General features: G+C 34.7%; 1 protein-coding gene and 2 long non-coding RNA genes across 5 annotated transcripts in view; 2 read left to right on the forward strand and 1 right to left on the reverse strand.

Moving 5' to 3' along the window:
- LOC138126984 (uncharacterized) overlaps positions 1–21,385 on the reverse strand; it is a 129,627-nt gene that overhangs the window by 5,391 nt on the left and 102,851 nt on the right. The gene's annotated exons all lie outside the window — the stretch shown is intronic.
- LOC138127000 (uncharacterized) lies at positions 680–2,393 on the forward strand. Its single transcript, XR_011158049.1, has 2 exons — positions 680–2,169; positions 2,220–2,393. It is a non-coding gene; the product is annotated as an uncharacterized lncRNA (long non-coding RNA).
- LOC138127005 (uncharacterized) lies at positions 8,197–8,532 on the forward strand. Its single transcript, XR_011158055.1, has 2 exons — positions 8,197–8,299; positions 8,351–8,532. It is a non-coding gene; the product is annotated as an uncharacterized lncRNA (long non-coding RNA).

The raw sequence follows: 21,385 nt of genomic DNA on the forward strand, positions 1-21,385 counted from the left end.
TTCACCTAAAAAATGACAGTGACAGTAACAAAAATTGACAGTTCACATGAAAGCGACAAAAATTTCTTAACATGAGCATGGCCTGCTTCGACTACAATAATTTATAATAAGCCTGTATAAGTGTATATTGTTCGAAATTCATCTAAATGAGGCTCACACAAATTGCATCCTGGTCAGTCACTAGTTTTCCGCCAAAATTCAAACATTTGGATTATCAAACCAAACCCGCGTAATTAAATAAATTGGCCAGGTCGTGATCGTCATAGAAACGGTAAAACCCTACGCTGTGTGTTTTTTTTTTATACAACGTGGCGGAAGAGTCAGTTGAAATGCAAATGGTGTACAAACTTCGAAATAAAAATACATACGTCAGAGGGAGGACGTTTGTATTTAATTTGTAAATTCACGAAAAAGTACAGTCGCGAGCGATACATTTTTGCCGTCAATGTCATTCTTTGACACAATAGAAAATCCTCTAATGTGAAACGGGCATACCTAACCATTAACATGTATGACATTAATTGTCATTACGTAAAACTTGGTAAAATGAGCCGTAGGTATACGAAACCGACAAAACCGAGTAAAGTACACCGTTTAAAACGGTGTCAAGTTTGAATTTACCGCTGTTTGACACGAATGACATTTGTTAATGTTTAACCGGCTGCCACGGTATTTTTCTAATTTGGGTCGGCGGTTGACAATTGTTGCCGGTAGCTCAGTCTTGGGCGGGGTAAGCGAACGAATTAGCCAGACCCGAAAGACAAGAAGATAAGGGCGCCAGGATCCTCCGGCACTGATGCTTCGGGAGTATCCGGATCCGACGATACTCCGGGGCCGATACCCGAAAAGAAACACACGTGTCCCAGTTAACAAATTTAATCAAATTAGATCCTCTGGTACAATAAATATTTACAATAAGTGAACATTAAAAAAAAATAATGTGTACAATTGATTGTTGGTAAAAAAAAAATAAAATTACTGTTCGTTGTTCGATTGCAGCAAACAAAAAAAATTCAAGGAACGGTCCTGACCGGTAACGCACAAAATAAATTAAAACTAAAGATGAAATTCCCGCGAGCCGCCGACGATACTTGTACAAGCTCGGTGCGACCGCAAAACAAACGGTATCGAATTAAAACGCAACTCTTAAGTTACCGGCGTCGGATTTACAAATAATATTGTCAAAAAAAGTTTGAATTCCAAATTACACACACACACAAGATAAAACACGCGACACAAGAGAGAGAGACAGTAAAACAAAAGAAGAGACGTTATCTCCTTGCCGAAAAACGGCTGCGGCCTCGAGAGAGGAGATACCCGGCACGAGCAAAATGGAGGCTCTGTTCCTGTAGGCGCGATATGATATTCGGGAACGATCTGACCTGAGCCTCCTGCGTCGTCCTTCGGCGTCCTGCGGGGTTCGCCGCTCGGCGGTCCTGGTACCGTTGAGGCCGCTGCTGACCCCGGTGGAGATGAAAAAAAGAAGGCCAGAAAAAACAGGGAACTCGACGGATCCGCTGGAACGGGTCCGGCAAAAGGTCCTCGTAATAAAAGATCCGCTCAAAAGACCTCAGTCGGCGTGAGGTCCTTTTTTTTTTGGGGCGACAAAAAGCCAAAAAAAGTCCGTGACTCCCAAGATCCGGAAATTCCGATTGAGTTGGGGTTCCAAAAGGTACGCTATCCAGCACGAAACGGAGAACCACGCAACTCTTCTGACGGGCACAGGAGACTTCGTGAAAATCCCGAAAATCGGTGCGATCCACAAAAAGAAACGCTGACACGAAGTTCACCCAGTCACGGTACTTTTGCGAAAGAGGAAGAGTGGCATCCAAACGCGAACTTATCGCCTTGCCCAAAAAAAGTCTAACCAGTCTCGGTGAAGGAAAACAAACCTTAACAGCTGTCGACCGAAGGAATATCGTGAACCGACAGGTGCGTGCGTGGTCGAATTTTTGACGCGCGACAGCGGGACCGAGATAGGTTAGAAAAATCAAAACAAAGGCACCAAAAGGCCTACACCGTCGATCATCGATGAGAACCGTCGATCGAGACCGTCTCCAGGTGTTTTGGGAGATGAAGAGAGTTCCGTGAAAGAAGGAGAAAAAAAAAATGTCCAGGGACGAGAAGGTGAAGGGAATTTATGGAGTTGGTGTCAAAAAAAAGGGAAAGGTAAGTGAACGGTACATTCAGAAGACCTACTCAACTCCGATAAACTCTAGGCCGTGAAGAAAGAAGAAGATAGGAAAGAGCGAAATTTTTCTGGCGAAGGGCCAAGGTTCGCGACCTGACAAACCCGACGGTATATAGCTACCGTCCCGCTGAAATTGTGAGGATAAGGGCACGATTCCAGCTGCCTCTTCAGCTGGGGCCAAACGAAAAGAAAACGAAGAAAAGCCGACAAGGAAAACCAAAAAAAGAAGGCAAGGTAGAAAGGATTAACGACAACGACAAGCGAACGGGAGGATGAGGGATTGGGAAGGAAAAGACACAAACAAAACGGTCGCGCTAACATGCGATTACTCTCAGCCTAACTGCGAGCGAGAGTTTACTGAATTCGTTACTTTTAAGGTTACTTTCGAGGTGTTCGAGTAACGATGGTGCATCCCCAAGCATTAGTGGAACCCATGGGCCTTCCACTCCGGCCAAATCCGCAAAAAACGAAAAACGAACGGAATGAAATTTTCGAACCGTGACACGGCACATATTGAACATGACATGTTTGTCTACAGCAAGGGATATTTGCCTTGAGAATAGGAATCGTTACTTATTTTATTTTTTATCTAAAACACTGCAAGAAAAAAAGAAATATTTTTTATAAATTTTAGGTTAGCGGTCAACATGCTCCAATTAATTTACACTTTAAAAAGCACAACAATTGACGGTTTCCAACGCCTTCCCAGCCCAGGATTTCATTTGAATGCGCGATACATTTTGATAGGTTCACATGTCAGGCACTTTGGTGACGGAAATCGGTGTGTACTATTGCGATCAAAAAATTTTGGACACTAATGTCATCGTGCTGTCATACATTCTAAAACGACCCTTATGTATTAATAACCTCAATTTTGATTGTGTCAATTTTGAAAATGTGAATGTCAGATTTACCTAGAAAATATTCAAAAAGTTGTAAAAATCAGACAAATGGAATAGAACGAGGTTTTAATTAATAAAAAATATAAAACAAATGCCCAAATGTACTCGCATATTAAAAAAATTATATTTTAAACCGGTGTCAAATTGACAACAATTTCATCTTTCATGTGACAGTTTCAATAAAGCATGATTTAGAGTAATTTTTTTTAATGTGACAGAAGTTTGATGTCCAAAATTTTATGATCGTAATAGTACTATGCCGGCCAAAAAATTTTGGCGGTCATTGTCTGTTAATTCAAAATAGCTATTTATGTAATAAGTACATAATATAGGTCTTTGTGGACGAGCCCTATAGTTTATGGCAGAGCTCGCTTTGCGAGCGAGGCTAATAAATAGGGCAAGTTCACAAAGCCTAATTATGTACGAATTACATACAAAGCTTTATGTTCGATTGTGAAGTTAAGTTTCTTTTAGATACAAAACTAATAGATTCTAAAAATTACGATAATTTCCAAGTGTTCTGTTTTTGTTTCTGTGGTTACGAAGTTATTTATTAAAGTCCATTCACGTTGGATTTTCCCTGCCAAATTGTTGTCATGTTGCAAACCTGCGCCTCATTTCCTAGTAATTTTCACATTATCATGTTAGAGCGATTTGACATCTTTAAATTTGAATGTTAGTTTGACGAGTGAAACAAACTCACAGATTTTTTCATTAAATTCTGTTCCTATCCTATTCGTGGTTAATTTGAATATGGCGGAAAGAAAAAAGAAGGTTTTATTATCAGCTGATTTGAAAATTGCGTTAATTAAATGTAGCCAAGTACTGAAAAATGCCTATCCCGATTCCCAACCGAACTCCTTGAACAAAAATTTAGCCCACATTTTTTCGGTATAATTATGCAGGATGTACATACTTACCTTGCCTAATTATCATTTTACCCTCCACGGGTTTCATCTAAAACGGCAAAATCAATTTTACGAGCACATGAAAGCGGTCAAGAAATTAAATCTTCTAAGAATAAACCTAGACAAAAATGTCAATTTTTCTCTAATGTTTGGCTTAAGGAAGAATTGGCATTAAAGATTCACAGTTATCATAAAGAAAACAAATCTTTTACCCTAGACAACTTATTACATTTTGCTAAAGAAGAAGTAGAATATACCGCAGGCCGAACCACATTATACAAAATACTAAAATCCATGGGATATAGATACAAAAAAGTAAATGGTTGAAAAATTTTGGTGGAAAGCAAACAACTTCTTTCAAAGAAGATTTGTTTCTTAAAAAAGTATTTACAATATTCAAAGGTGGAAAATATTAATTTTATATATCTAGACGAAACGTGGATTTATGAGAATGGGAGTCAGGTTCGTTTGTGGGTTCGCGATGGCGATTTAAGAGCAAATCCCTCCAAAATTCCCACAGAAGGAAAAAGGTTTACTGTTTTGCACGCAGGCCACAAAAATGGCTTTTTAAAAGGTTGTGATTATTTTTTGCATAGCAAAATAGAACACCGTGATTATCACCGAACAATGAACGGAGATTTATTTAAAAATTGGGTTGAAAATCAATTAATTCCAGCACTGAGTGGTAAAACTGTAATAATTATGGATAACGCTCCATACCATTCTGTAGTTCTTAACAAATTGCCAACTTCGAATGTATCCAAATCAAAATTGCAAGAGTGGGCATCTTCTCAAAATATAACTTTTGACCAGTCATTAAATAAAAAAAATCTTTGGAATGTTATTAAACCTTATTTAGATCAAGCAAGACATAACCGGAAATATGAAATAGATGAGATCCTTTTCAAACAAGGATATGAAGTTTTACGCCTACCCCCATATCATTGTCAATACAACCCAATAGAAATGGTATGGGGATATTGCAAATCATATTATAATAAACACATTCGTTCTCAACCTCGTTCAAAAGATAAAGTTACAAACTTGTGGAAAACGGCCTTGTCAAATTATACACCGCAAATGTGGGCAAATAGTGTCGCCCACTGTGAAAAATTAATTAAAGATGATTGGCAAAAGTTGATGGGCAATTTCCCAATAGATGATATTCCACCAGTAATAATATCTTTAGCTGAATCAGATGATGAATCTTCAGAGTTTAGTTCTGATGCTGAATCCAATTATGATTTGCCATTAGAAAAACGACGGAAATTAAATAATTCTCTTGATTTTTCAAGTGACATACAAACCACAAATTATAACGACTCTAATATAAATGCCAGTACAGATACTGACAGTGATGTGGAAACTATCACAATAGAAGTTATTTAGAAGATGGAATTTATTTATTTATAATTTATCAAACATGTTTTCTATCTACATACCTATCATTCAGTTTTAAAATACATTTCTTTCAAAATCTAAAAAGAGAATTATTTTCTTTGTTGCACATATTTTTAATATCAATTAATAAATCTGCCATAAAAATTTCAGACTGCCTAAAGTATATTTTTTGCGTACTCTAAAAAAATGACTTTGGGGCAGTCGGGCTGTACTTTAAAACGGTCCAAATAATCTGGCATTTTTATTTCTGTAATCTATAAATGTTAAGCTAAAAAATTAATATAATTTCAAGTTGCCTAAAGTATGTTTTTTGGGATTAATTTCTTGCAAATGTCATGTGCTGCGCAGTAGTAAAATAACCGCAAACGCCCTTTGCGACTCTCGATTCCTGATTCACTAATATTCAAATAGTACAATTTTTTATATTTCTGATTGCCTAAAATACCTTCCCTAAATTCGTCATCAGCTCTCCGACTATAAGAACTGACACTATTTTTAGTGCAAATGATAACAAAATGGATGTATTATTAATTTATTACCTATTGTTATCCTCTAAGGGCCGGTTTCACCAACGTCAGTTAAATAATTTAACAAACCGTTAGCGCTATTCTGTGAATAAATGTGACAGATGTCGTTTCACCAACCACAATTAGCACTATTCGTTCAATAAATCGTCTATTAAATTAACTGACCAAATTTGGTCAGTTAAAACCCCAGTTAAATTAATGTGACTATTCAATTCACCTGTTATTTTTCAAATATTAACCAATAAAAGAGCAGACATGTACTTTCGTAGCCTAGCAACAGAAAATTCCAGCGAATATTCCACTCGTGAAAATATAACTGACTATTCCACTAGTGGTTGAGGTGAATATTTTAAACAAACCTTGATTATTATTTTTATTCAAAGAAATTATTACTTTCTTACAAAGTTAACTGAACAATGAAATCATGTGTAACGCAGATTTGCCAACTAGCTTTGAAAATTTTTATTTTAATCATTGATTTGGTTCATTGAATAGTCTGTTGAATACAACTCGTAGTCAAAGATAGTAGAATATTTTTCCGATGGTATCACTTATGGTCATTACGCTTTTGAACACCATTCGTGCTACGCACTCATGGTGTTCATAAAGCGAATGACCATTCGTGATACCACCACAAAAATATTCGACAATCTTTGACTACTCGTGGTATTATAACTGACAATACATTTGTCATTTTAATTTTAATACCAAAATAAGAAATTTTGCGAATTTGGAAAATTGATAACAGATAAGTAAGAAATAATTACTAATAAATAAGATAAATTCTTGAATAAGCAATTTTGAAAGTATGTTGTCGTCATCGTCATCGGATTCAGATGAGGAAATAAGGCCTCCTATAAGAAGACCACCAAGACCAATTATGCGTGGCGATCCTTTTACGGAGTACACTGAATTCCAATTTAAATTACGTTTCAGATTTTCTAAAATTGGCGCTAGGGAAATTTTAACATTAATTGAAGAAAATCTGGCACATTTAAGTGATGGAAACGATCCAATCACTCCCGCGTTACAACTTCTGATAACTCTACGGTTTTACGCTACTGGAACGTTTCAAATGTGCATAGGGGATCTGGTAAACGTATCAAAATCTTCTGTTTGTAGAATAATTCATCGAGTAACAAATTCCATAGCATCTTTACGCCATTATTTTATACGTTTGCCAGATCGCAGAAATGAAATTCGAAAAATTCATAATGATTTTTACGAAATTGCTGGATTTCCCAATGTGCTTGGCGCAGTAGACTGTACGCATATCAAGGTGCAGTCTCCAGGAGGTGATCATGGGGAATTATATAGAAATAGGAAGTCATGGTTTTCTATCAATACTCAAGCTATTTCTGATGCCAATTTAAAATTTATCGATGTTGTTGCGCGATGGCCTGGCTCCGTACACGATTCTACAATTTTTAATGATTCACGTATAAGAATGCGTCTAGAAAATAACGAATTTCCAAATTGTTATTTATTAGGCGATAGTGGGTATGCATGCAAAAGATACTTGCTTACACCACTTCTCGTTGTTAACAATAGAGCAGAGCAACGATATAACACTGCTCATAAAACCACAAGAAATGTGGTTGAAAGAAGTTTTGGAGTACTGAAGAGGCGTTTTCCATGTTTGGCGATCGGTTTACGTGTACAAATTGAAAAAGTACTTCCAATTATAATCGCCACAATGATTTTGCATAACATATCAATTGATGTGAATGAGGACGACCCAATAGAAGATCCAGAAATAGATATTCCACATTTCGAAGAACCAGATGATATCTTTAACGTCGAAATTATTAACAACAATGAAAATAGGGCTGTTCGTACGGCTTTAATTAACACCATTTTTAATAGGTAGTAAGCATCTAATTTAACATTTTTAGCTATTAACATACCTAGCGATGTTATGACTATCATAACTACCGCAGATGTCGGTTTGAAATCCGAGCTCGTAGAGCGAGGATTTTAAGACATCTAAGGTTGTTATGATTCATAACATCCGCGGTTTGTTCAATAGTTTACCGGTTTCAGAATAAGCCGAAGAGAATTTAAAACAATTAAATCCCAACACTCGTCTTAAAATAGATTGAGTTGATCGCGTTTGCATGATATGTTCGAGTGTCATAGTTACATTTGGTTGTTTATACAAACAGACATTTCGCAAAATGAGTTTGAATGATAGTGTTTTACCGAAAAACGTCTTAAATGAAGAAGAACAAGCTTTAAATAGCTTAATACCGGAAAAATCGAAAGGCAGGAGGTACTTATCTGAAATCATAGAGACACTCAAACAAGGGCTAGATCTAAATAAGGTTACAAGTGTAAATGAGAGTGATGTTGGCGTATTTTCATGAACTGGTAAGTGCTCGTAGTGTTAGTTCCGTAGCGTATTTATCTTTTTGTTTATAGAGTCGACGAAATATAGCCCCTCTGCCCCTCATCATTATGGACGTAGGTACTACCCGATGCCCCATGCTATGAAGTGCAGTTCATTTTTACTATGGCAGAGTTCCGTCTATTTAAGTAATTATTGTTGTTTTTAGTTCCGTCTGTTTGAATTAATAAATGAATAAAGTTAGATATTGTCTTCATTTGTTGATTGTTGTTGACATGTCACTATGGCAATATTACCCTACAGCATAACTGTACTAGTACAGTTATGACTCACCTACCATCCAACTTTTGTGAATGTAAATCAAGGCTTACTATACTGAAACCGGTAAATATTTTTACGTGCACCTTTATAAAATAAAATAAATTTTGACAAGGAATTCTATTGAAAAACAGAAAAAATATTACAATGAATTTAACTGTTTAGTTTTTAATAGGTTATCCAATTCTTTTCCCTTTAAATCTCTTTTTTTCGAATAATTTCTAATACTTCAATTTGTTTTTGATATTTTTCTTTTTTTAAGGCCCATAATTCTCTTTGAATAGAATCGATGCTTGTGTTTCTTTTACTGTTCTTATTAGAACGGATGTTTTTTAAAAACGTTTTAATTCTAGTATTTTCAGGGACTACAACAGCCTCTGCAGAAGTTTCACCTTCCTCCTCTAGAATATCGGGGCTGGTACTTAGATACAGTTGCTTTTCGTGTTCAGTATTTATAATGACTGTTTCATCAATCTGGGCCTCCTCGTTTACGTATTCAGTGATATCATTATCAATATTATGATCATATATGTGATTAGTGAAATCATGAACTGATACTGGTAACTCTATAAATAAAGTACAGCGATTATTACTGTTATTGTTACAATATTTTTTGTCAAATATTACCGTTACTATCATAAGGATTTTCATGAGGCGTTATAGTGGGTCCTAATAAATTAACCAGCATATTGTCGCAAGTTGTATTAACTGTGAGAGTTTTTGATTTTGAACCACCTCCAGTTTTATAAGTTTGCACCTAAAATTTATTGGAACCATTAAAATTTTAATTCAAAATTTTAGAATTTTACTACCTTTTCATCGGCTAATTTCTTTTTTGTAGATTTTTTTAAATTGTCGTAAAGGAGCTTCAGTTGTTGAGCATTACGCGTACTGGTTTTTGAGCTGGCATTAAATTGGTTTGCAATTAAGTTCCAAGTTTCACGTTTTTGCTTGGCGCTAATAGTATCCGATTTCTTATTTTCGATTATACCCTTTTTATCTGTAACCAACTCTAACAGATACTCTTTTTCTTCTTCAAGAACATTTTTGGGTCTTTCTCTTTTTCTTTTTTGCCCTTGATCCATTCTCAAATCGTCGCAGCAGATGATTGAAATGACGTAAAACGTCAGAATAATTTAATATTTTTAGGTACAATCAATGAGAAAATTATTTTATCTAATCCCGTGGGATAAATGACACTTATCCCACTCATTTGAGTGGAATAAGGAACTTCATTACCGGACGCATTTCATTACTCCACTCAGTGGGATAAGTGAGCTTCATTACCCCACTCAGTGGGATAAGTAAGTTATTATTCCACTGAGTGGTGTAATGAAACTGGCGGAAATAAATAAGATTTACCTTTTTTTTTAAATTTGGGGCGGTCTTAGATAAAATTTTGTACATAACACGTGGGCTAAAGCATATTACAGGAAACTCGTGTGATTACAGATGAACTCGGGCTAACGCCCTCGTCATCTGCAATCTTCACACTCGAGTCCTGTAATATTGCTTTTATCCCACTAATTGTGTAAATAACTATTAAAAACAGTTGTTATCGAAATAGTTAACTGAACATCAAAATTATTTGGTGAAACAACTTTTTCCTTAACGTACAAATAAAAGTTATTCGTTAAATAAGTAACTGACGATTTATTTACTATTGGTGAAACCGGGCCTAAGAAGGTTAATTACAATATTTGAAAAATAACTATTTCTTTGCTGACAGCGAACAACATAACCTCTACAGTCTGCGAATGACTTGGTTACTTTATCAGCCCGTATTGGTGACATACACAGCTAAAGCATTTTTGAAGTAAAAATCACACCGCCACAATATTAAATTATTTGACCTTGACGAGGAAAATCCAACGTGAATGGACTTTACTATTTATTTGAACGAACAGTGTTTGTGTTTGAAATACGAACTGCAATCGTCTTTATTTCTAGTTGTAATAATGAGCAAAGCAAGTGAAATTGCGGCAAAAGCTAAAGAATCTTGACTGCAAAGTTTTCTATTAATTCTATTCATTCCTGATTTAAATAAAATTAGGAAAATTTTGACGTTTATTTTGAAGTAATACCCAAAATTGGCAAGCGGCCGTTTTACTATCTTTATGGACTAGTCCATAAACAGATAGTTTGTGGACAATAAACGATATCATAAAGGGAGTAGCTGCTGAACCGACCGTCCGGTGACTTAGGCGCCAGCCTGCAGTGCCAACCGTTCGTAATGCCATTACATGGTCCATAACCTCGAACGTTGAATTACATATATGCCATTCACGATGTTTTGGCATAAGGGGAGGCTATGATTTCATTTTTTAACGTTGGATACATGTTTGATTTCTGTCATCTCTGCTGTCACTAAAGTGCCTGACATGCGGACCTATCAAAATGAACGTAACATGTTGCCGAATTTACCGTAATCATAATTAAGCGACATTAAAACGTATTGATGGTGTTTGTATTAGACTGCAGAACATATTTTCAGTAAGTTACAGTGAAGTCAAGTTTTTTTTATGTATAAATTGAATCGTAGGTGAGTACAAGATAAATATGTAGCACGGATAGTGAAGGAAGAAACAACGACCCAATTGAAATGGCACAGGGGTTTTGTAAGACCTATTATAACTTCGCGATAGAGTTGTGAATTTATGGCTTGAGTCTATTTTTAAATGTACTCCTGAAATTTGCCAACATTTTTGTAGATATTGTGAAGAACTTATTTCGGAAGATTGGACAAAATTAATGGGAAATCTTTAATTTGAAAACGTTTTTCCTTTAATAATTTTATTAGGAGAATCTGACTCGGAATTTGATTGGGATTTTGATGCAGGTAATGATGATTCAGAATTTTCTGATGAAATTATGAAAGTTGAATAGTTTTGTTCTTTTTTCTCATGGACGATGGGTGTGTAAATGTTTTGCAGAAAGATTCGAATAAAGTAAGGCTTAATAAGTAGGTACAAGATTTTATACAATCTAGTTCTAGGAACGTTGTGGTTAAAATGAAAAATTCATTGAGAAATTACTAATTGGTTGGTTAAGACACTGTATAGATGGGTTATCTAAGTGGTGCATAAATTAACAGGAGCCACTTCGTCTTTCGGTCCCGGTCCCTACTATTCTGTAGACTGTTCAAGTCAGTCTCCTGTTTTGTTAAAATGGATTAAAAATGTGTGAGTATTGTTCTATTGTAAACTAGTAAAATTGACAACAATGCACTAGACAATGACGCAGTTTATAACCTCAAACTTAGAAAAACATAACCTAATTCAACAGACAGCTTTACTGCCAACTTAAATGCACTTTTTCCATGGCCTCCCCTTATGCCAAAACATCGTGAATGGTATATACTGTTGATGTTGGCTCTGTACTTTGTGAGATAATTTGTTTTTTGATTTTATTTCTGTTGGAAAATGGAAGTCTGGGCAGTGTTTCACAGTTTTCAAGAGGCGAATGAATATATAACTAATTACTGCCAGAAACATTTTATTCCGGTATATATTAGAGACTCTAAAACATTAGATGGTGCTAAAAAAACTAAACCCCACCGAGTAAATGGTTCAAATTTGTCATTGAAGTATTACTTTGTGTTATACGCCTGCTCTCATGGAGGTCGCAAATTTAAATCTCGTGGAAAGGCAATACGAAAATCACAGTAAGTACCCACTTATGGAATATGGATATTTTTTGTGTCATATGAGCATCAGTACAATAATAAGTATTATCAGTTATCATAATATACAGTGTGTTTGGTGTGAAGGTAACAAACTTTTCTGAGATGCACAGCTAGGTTAAATGAACAACTTTTCTTAATGACATTTTTTTCAATTTGCTTTTTTTACTATGCTGAACTAAACTGACTAAACTCTGTTCCCACTGTTTGAAAGTCACTGTTCGTATCACATACTAAAAAATGTTACTAGAATAAAAGTTTTATTTTGTCTATTTCTTTACACAGGAGAAGTTTGTTACCTTATACCCCAAACACCCTGTACAGTTTGAGTTTACAAGAGGGATTTTTTTTTAATTTTTGATTTTACGCAAAAACTTCAGAGGAATAACATTAATTCTAAGTCCATATTTTAACAGAAAATGTTAATTTAAGAATGCAGTACATCGATACTGAGATTTTTTAATAACGGAAATGGAGGTTTCAAATGAAGCAAAAAATGTTATAGTAGAGTGCTCGGCGCTTCAATATATGCATAAAAATAACTTCCGTGGGGGTTTTGTTGTTACAAGCTAAATTATACAGTGTCCCCAAAAAAAAAGACGAGTCCATAGCTCCCTTATTTATCGGAGGATTTTAATTATCTATACACCAAATTAAATGGTTGTTAATAGGCGACAAAATAGCCTAATAAATTCAAGTATAACCCTATGGGCTTCAAGGGTAAACTGTCAAAATATTTTTTTTCAAATGGGATTACATTCCTTTTATTAGTAATTCGGATAGAGATTTTAATTTTGAAAACAACAGTGTATCACAAGTATAACTTGGAATTATAAAAATAACACTAACTTTTGAAACAAATGACGAGCATCAAGCGAAAAGCACTGCGTTACAGTGTAATAACCAAATTAAGGTAGCAGGAAAAACAAATGACAAATAATAACATGTGGGATTGCGCAGATATGCCGCCAATGTCTAGCGCAAAATGGAACATAGACGATAGTAGCGTTTTTTGCATTTTTTTTGTGTGAATTTTTGGTATTTAAGTCTATATTTGTGATACATTGTTGTTTTCAGAATATAAATCTCTATCAGAATTAGTACAAAAAAATATGTATTCCCATTTAAAAAAAAATATTTTGACAGTTTACCCTTGAAGCCCATAGGGCTATACTTGATTTTATTAGTCCATTTTGTAGCCTATTAACAACCATTTAATTTGGTGTACAGATAATTAAAATCTTCCGATAAATAACGGAGTTATGGGCTCGTCTTCTTTTTTGGGGACACCCTGTATAAAAAGAAGCTTATGTACTGAGGTTTCAAAATCCCAAGGCCGTCAAAAAACGTCCGGTTCCAAAGGGCATTAAACTTAAATAGCGAGTTAGATAGATGCTCATCAAGAAGAATAAATGACAAAATTGTTCGTATATTTTTCACAAAAAGTTTTGTACAGCAAATATTTTTTTTAATATTTCTAAATGGTCCGTGATTAAAGTTAACATTAGTCTCTTACGGAAGAATAAAATCGAACAATGCACTTTTTTCCGTAGCTCCATTGCGCTTCCACACATTACTGATACTATCGTCGGATATTATTAAATGACAATAATTTTTTTTTCTACGACCGTCAAAAAACGTGACATTTATGCATCGTTATCAAGTTGCAAAGTATGTCATTTTTGATAGTGAAAAAATATTTGTCAAAAAGTTTCCTTGGATGCTAAAATATTTATATTTTAACACTCAAGGAAACTAAGAGACTAATGTTAACTTTAATCACGGACCATTTTAGACATATAAAAAAATAGTATATTTCAAACCAAGGTAAGAAAGTGGTTTCTTGCAGACCGCAGGCAAAGATTATAAACCGAGTCTTAGACGAGGTTTGTAAGTGCCTAAGGTCTGCAAGGACACTTTCTTAACAAGGTTTGAATACAATTTTTTTCCCTACCGGCACAACTTTGTTGAAAAAAGTCAAAAAAGATGGTTATATTCGTGATTAAAACGAAAATTTTGAGAATTGAATAGTAGGCTGTGTTATTTGTTTAATTAACTTGTCATCGCATTTGAAGATTTGAGGTTTGTTCGAAAATTTGATATAAACAGGGTAAAGTAATCTACCTACCTAGCTTATCTGTTTATTTTCCAGATTATATGATTGACCTACCAACTTGCTTCATTGAATTGGCTTTCATTTATCAATAACTTATTTCACTTTTGACACTTTTGACATTTGTATTTTGGTACAGTTTTACCATAAACATTTCATGATTTACTTTCTTACCTTAGCGAGAAAGTTGAATTTTCTCACCTCAAATGAGGTATCCACAGCCTACATTTCTACCCGGTAGGGAGAAAAAATATTTGCTGTACAAAACTTTTTGTGAAAAATATACCAAAAATTTTGTCATTTATTCTTCTTGATGATCATCTATCTAACTCGCTTTTTAAGTTTAATGCCCTTTGAAACCGGACGTTTTTTGACAGCCTTGAGATTTTGAAACCTCAGTACATAAGCTTCTATTTTATATACAGAGTGATTCTGAAATAAGTTTGGAAAAAAAAACCGGTAATTGGTGATGATGAGAAGTCATTGACAAAAAATTTTTCTTATAAAAGTTTTTTCGTTTAGAGATACAAATGATTGAAAATTTGGTCAAAATTGCTAGTACGCTGCTGAGTTAAAGGTGATTACCAGATTATCTTGGTAGTTTAGGAACAATAATAATCAAAGGTGCCCGTCAGTCACAAACGCAACCTTACTCCTCTCGATCATTTCCATAGAAACATTTACAAAGCAGTGTACTTGCACCTACGACTTTATTATGGAGTTGATGTAACGATGGTTGCTAATGAAGTGAACAAATTCGGACAAATTTTCCCTATTCATAGGCGTTAGAAATACAAGGATATAGGGTAATTTCCATCCTTTTGATTTTACCTTCAAAAGTCATTTACGCAGAATTATTTTGTGTCAAGGATACTCCACATTTTTTTTCCAAACTTATTTCAGAATCATCCTGTATGTGTAATTCAGCTTGTAACAATAAAACCCTCACGGAAGTCACAAAATACTAATTATACACCAAGGTAGACAAGACATTTTTTAAGCCGAGGTAGTTTATAAAGAAGCGAGGCTTAAAATTGTCTTCTCTACCGTGGAGTATGTATTATTTTTGAAGTGAAACTTTTTATGGGAGGGGTTTGAAATTCTGATCGGCAACCTTTTTGTGTGACGAAAAGTGGTGGGGGTAAACACTGTCGGGTCGAGTGGGAGCAGTGTCTCGCACAACGGTTGGGCCAATATTTCCATCTCACTTAAATGTAAGTTAATCTGTTTGACACGATACAAACATCCCTTAAAATTGTGTATACTTCCTCTCTTTTAATTTGGAGGCTTAATAATGAACAATGAGTTACACATTTCGATATTGTTTAGTGTTATCGTTGTTTATAATTTATTTTCTTCATTAAAATATACAATTTTGTTGTAAATATGCCTAAGTCAGGCGCGTGAAGTGACAGTTCAGAATGTGAAAAGAAAACGTGCAAGTGAAGTGACAGTTCAGAATATGAAAAAAACGGTGTAAACAATAAAGACAATGAACCAGCAACTAGCACCTCGGCTCAACCACCTCCTCTTGCACCTATCAGTGATAATTTACAATATTCTGATTTCCCTGTAATACAAAAGTTTCACTTCTATCGTGCGTCTTTACGACACACTCTCTTTTTTTTTCACTACTAGATACGTTAAAATCCTTTCTAATAATAATTATTAATTAAATTATTTTGTCCGATGCGACGATCCGAGCCAAGGCGATCTTCATTTACCAGGCCATGACACTGACCAAAGACAGTGTGCTATGGAATGGCCTACCACAGTCTGGCAACATTGCTTCACCAACATTCGGTGAAAAAATTCGAAATCCACTAAACCTGTCATTGAATTTGCATTTGTCAAATATGAGTGATCTAATTTTGCGTCAGTTAAAAAATGCATTATCGCATTGTAATATACAGTTTAAATCCACCTTGGGGACAGAAAAATAACGGTGCTCATTACTGATAATATTTCAGATGTTCTGCTGTATTCCGGGCTATTGAAACTTTTTGGTTATAAACTAACGCCAGGTGGGCATTTCCAACTTAAATATAACAATTTTGTTCTCCCCATTGCCTAAATCCCACCCCATTTCTTGTAACTTGCTTCCCAGTCTCATTTCAATATTCCTTTTTAAAGCCAAAAGATTTTCCCCAGTGATTGTGTGGTCATTACTAATTTTGATTATTTCTTCCCAAAATGTAATTTCTTCGTAATTAGAAGTTATTTGCACCGCGTTTGGTAGAAGTCGCTTCATTTTGTCCCCATTTATATCTGTTCCCCTAAAACATTTAGCACAAGAATGGCTGCTTTTGCGATTTCTTCACTTTTCGATTATTAAAATTTCTTTCCAAATTGGCTTTGTTTCCTCATTTGATGGAAACCTAAATACAGGTACCTACGTAATTTGAAGAAGAAGACATAATTTGAGTTGCAATTTGGTACGCAACACTTAAAAGGCGCTTTTAATTCAGTTTGACGAATTTGACCAAGGACTTGTCAAAATTTATTTTAAATGTCGAATTGGTTTCAAAATTTTAGGAACATCGTAGGTCATGGAATGGCCTACCAGAGAATGTGGCAACGTAGCCAGTGTCCTGGCCTGTAACTTTAGACCGCCTTGTCCGAGCTCATTTTTCAATGGTTGCTATGAAAATTGAAAATCGTCTGTCTATGTTAACCAATGAAATCAAAGAAAATCTTTCGTTGCTAGGTGACGGCTGTTCATTATTAACCACTGGTTAATAATGAAAAATTGGGAGAGAAATTCTGCTTCTGGGTTCAGTTCGAGAGTCAATAATGACGCGTTCTAAGACTAGTAGTGAAAAAAGGATATTAATGCACTCTACTATTATTCCTCAGAAATTTTAGAGTAAAATTAAAAAAAAAATTTTTTTCCTCATGTAAACTCAATCCGGGGACATACCGTATACAGCAAATTTATTATGTATTATTACTAACATATTGATTTGTATTATAATTTACATAATTACATAGGTATTTTTATTTCTTTTTAGCACAATGAAAGATTGTTGTCCAATGAATATACGATTGTCTTTAAGTCAAAATGGACAAGGTCTAGTGATTACAAATATGCATCTGGAACATAATCATCCCCTAGATGAAGAAAATTTTCGTACATTACCCAAACAGAGGAAACTCGATGTGAATGATAGAAAAATAGTCGAAGACATGGTATCCTTAAGATGCAACCATAAGCTAGTTCAGGGATACATCGCGACAAAAACAGGAAAATGTGTTGTTCTTAAAGATATTTCTAACATTAAACAAACATCCGAAAATATTGCTAAAAATGATTTGAAAATAGTGGTGGAAAAGCTAGGAATGATTAAAAATTCTACGGTAACTGTTGTTGTAAATGATGAAAATGAGTTGATAGGGATATATTATCAAGATGGCAACATGAAACATTTTTATTCTTCATATCCTGAAGTGATACTCTGTGATGCAACATATAAGCTTAATAATTTAAGAATGCCATTGTACATCATTGCTGTTATTGATGGTAACAACAATTCTGAAATTGTGGCAACATTTCTTCTTGAACATGAAACGGAGGAATCAATTAAACAAATGATCAGCATCTTCAAAGCAACTAACGTCTGTTGGGATCAAACGAAAACCATCATTGCGGATAAAGACTTCACTGAGCGCAAGGTTTTTGCGGAAGAATTTCCTCAGGCAAATTTGGTTCTTTGTTTGTTTCATACTCTGAAAGCTTCCAGAAAGGCACTTACTAAGTCATTGGGAATCACTTCAGTGGAACAAGAGAAAGCTAGAAAAAAATTTCAAAACATTGCTTACTCAATGTCTAATGCACAATATGAATCTAATTACCGAGAACTGTTAAATTTAAACCTTCCAGAAGTGACAAAGTATTTCAATGAAAATTGGCATCCAATAAGAACAGAATGGGTTCAGGGTTTTAAGAAAAAATTTGTTACTTTTAATACAAGTACAACGAACCACTTAGAAAACATAAATCAGAAAATAAAGCAAGTCTGTGAAAAGAGAATGGGGTATTTCAAAAGCGCTAAAACTTTTAAGGTACCTCAAAGTACTTTAGAAAGGTACGTGAAAATGGAGGGAGAACCAGAAGCACTTGTTTCCTGTAACTTAGGGCGAAAACCGGTTTTTTCTTCGGAAATGGAAAATTTACTTGCACAACATTGTTTAGATATGGAACAGAGATATTTTGGTATAACAAGGAAAGATGTTTGCAGATTGGCATTTAGTCTTTGTAAAGAGAATGGTCTCAAAAATCCATTTAACTCTGAAAAAGAATGTGCGGGATCAAAATGGTTGAAAATTTTTTTTAAACGCAATCCCCAACTCTCATTTCGTACGCCTCAAGGTATGTCTTATGCCAGAATTAAATCCTTTACCCCCGAAAATGTCAATGCATTTTTTAACATCTATGAACCTGAGTTGTCAAAAATAAAATTCAATCCCGATAGAATATTCAATTGCGGCGAAACAGGCATTACGATTGTGCAATACAAGCATCCCCAAGTTGTTGCCAGGAAAGGTAAAAAGCAAGTAGCTGCTATTACCTCTGCTGAGCGAGGAAGCCTAATAACAGTCGTCATGTGCTTTAGTGCATCTGGCCAATATGTCCCTCCATTAATGGTCTTCCCTAGGAAGAATATGAAGCTCGAGCTAATGAATGGTACTCCACCAGGTTGTACGTATGCATGTCACATATCCGGATGGATACAACAGGAAATATTTGTGCAATGATTACGCCATTTTATTCAAAACGTGAAACCTACAAAAGAAGATCCTGTAATATTAATATTGGACGGACATCACTCACATACCAGGAACTATGAAGTGGTAAAATTGGGTAGGGAAAATCATGTCATTATAATTTGTCTGCCACCACATTCAACACACAAAATGCAGCCACTTGATGTGGCTTTCATGTCTCCTTTTAAAACCTATTATGCTCAAGAAATAACTAATTGGTTGAGACAGAATCCTGGGCGTGTTGTTACGGTATATCAGATTGGAGAACTTTTTGGTAAAGCGTATATGAGAGCAGCCACCCTAGAAACAGCAATTCACGGTTTCAGAAAAACCGGCTTATACCCGTGCAATAGAGATATCTTTAGAGCCCATGATTTTATAAACGAAAATGTAGAAGAAGAACAATTAGAAGTTGCGGCAAATGTTGTGGAAAGACTTGAAATAGAAGCAGTGGAAAGAGAACAGGAAAATGTCATCGCAAGTGAGAGAACAGTTCATCGTTGTGCTGAACTAACCCCAACAAAAAAACATGGACCTAACGTAACTATAACACCTGCTGATATAATTCCCTTGCCAGTAGTTACTGAAAATATTGTTCAACGAAAAAAGGCTAGAACAGGAAAACCTGTCGTCGTAACTGGGACTCCACATAAAGAAGAACTAGAGAGCAGTTTATTGAAGAAAAACACTCCATCTACCTCAAGAGTGAAACGAAAGCTAATGATACCTAAAAAAACAAGTGTTAAGAAGAACGACAAAAAAGAATCGAAACGAATCATGACCCTTGACTCGTCATCCGAATCTGAAGTTGATATAGTTTTTCAAGATTCAGGTGATGATTCGCCTTTCAGTGACGAAGATCTTGATGCTCCGTGCATTTTTTGTGACGAACTTTTTTCCAAAGACAAGGCGGGAGAAAAGTGGATCAGATGTCGTTCTTGCCTCAAGTGGGCACACATCGATTGTGCTGGATATGAGGGAGGAAACTTTGTTTGTGACTTTTGCAAAGACTAACTCAAAAATATTATTAATTTAGTTGAATAAAATATGTAGATATGTTTAATTAAAATATTCGATGACTTTCGTTTAATTCTCCTATAATATTATTTTCAATCCCATAATAGGAAAGCATGTATCCCATATTAGGCACATATGTTGCCTAATATGGGAATTTGCACGAATTTACTGTTTGCCCATACGCAGGAATATCTTTATCAAATAAATAAGTCACCATCAAAATTTAGTTCTTAAATGTTCATTGAAGATACCTTTGAAAAATCAGAGCTAAGAACCAGGATTTTCTATTTTTTTGTTACAATTTTAAAAATGTACCCCATATTAGGCGACTTTCCTCTACGATTGGACAGATTTGAACATGTGATCAAAAATGCTGATGAACTATTGGAAGTTATAAACATGAAAAAATAATCAATTTAATTTTTTGCACTGGGAAATAAAAAATACCAAAATTTCGAATTATCTCTTTATTACACTTACAGATACATACATATAAACAATAGTACCAAAATACAAAAACCACTAAAAACAAATAGACAGATAGTAATCTGTCCAATGGACATAAAACATAATTATTATACTTAAGACGTAAACATAAAAACAATAAACAATTAAACATGCTATTGATATCTACCTAATTAAATTGGGTTGGTACTTATCAAAGGAAAGAACTTCAGACCAAAAATCATCTGTACTTATGGTATTTTGCCACTCTGTTAAAGTAATATTTTTCCATTGATTATGAATTTTTTCAATAAGATCAGGATTGGAAATGCTTTAATATTTTAAATAAATCGGGCTTGACTACTCGTAGAGAAAATACCGAAATTTGTTTTAAGACGTCTACGTTATCAGGTAATCCTTGTGTAATTTCTTTAATTAATTTAATTAAAAATTGAATACAGTGATTGCGCAAAATGACATCATCCTTAAATCCAGAATGTTTCATTTCATTAATTTTAGTTTCAAATAAGTATCCGAGATAGCTATCCCGTACTACAAACGATTCAATATTATCATGAAATAATCAGAACTTTGAATTTGGGGTTGTAATCTTTTGAATTAGGCTGTCCAACAATTTAGTAAGATCTTCTAACAATTTTGCTGAATCAGGTTTTTTTTGCTTCAAAAGCTTTATTGGCCCTCTGAATATCACCTAAAATTGGTTTGAGAAATGAAATGTACGCGTAATTCATATCGTCGTTGTACATTTCA

Source organism: Tenebrio molitor, chromosome 3, assembly GCF_963966145.1.
Source record: "Tenebrio molitor chromosome 3, icTenMoli1.1, whole genome shotgun sequence".
NCBI lineage: Eukaryota > Metazoa > Arthropoda > Insecta > Coleoptera > Tenebrionidae > Tenebrio > Tenebrio molitor.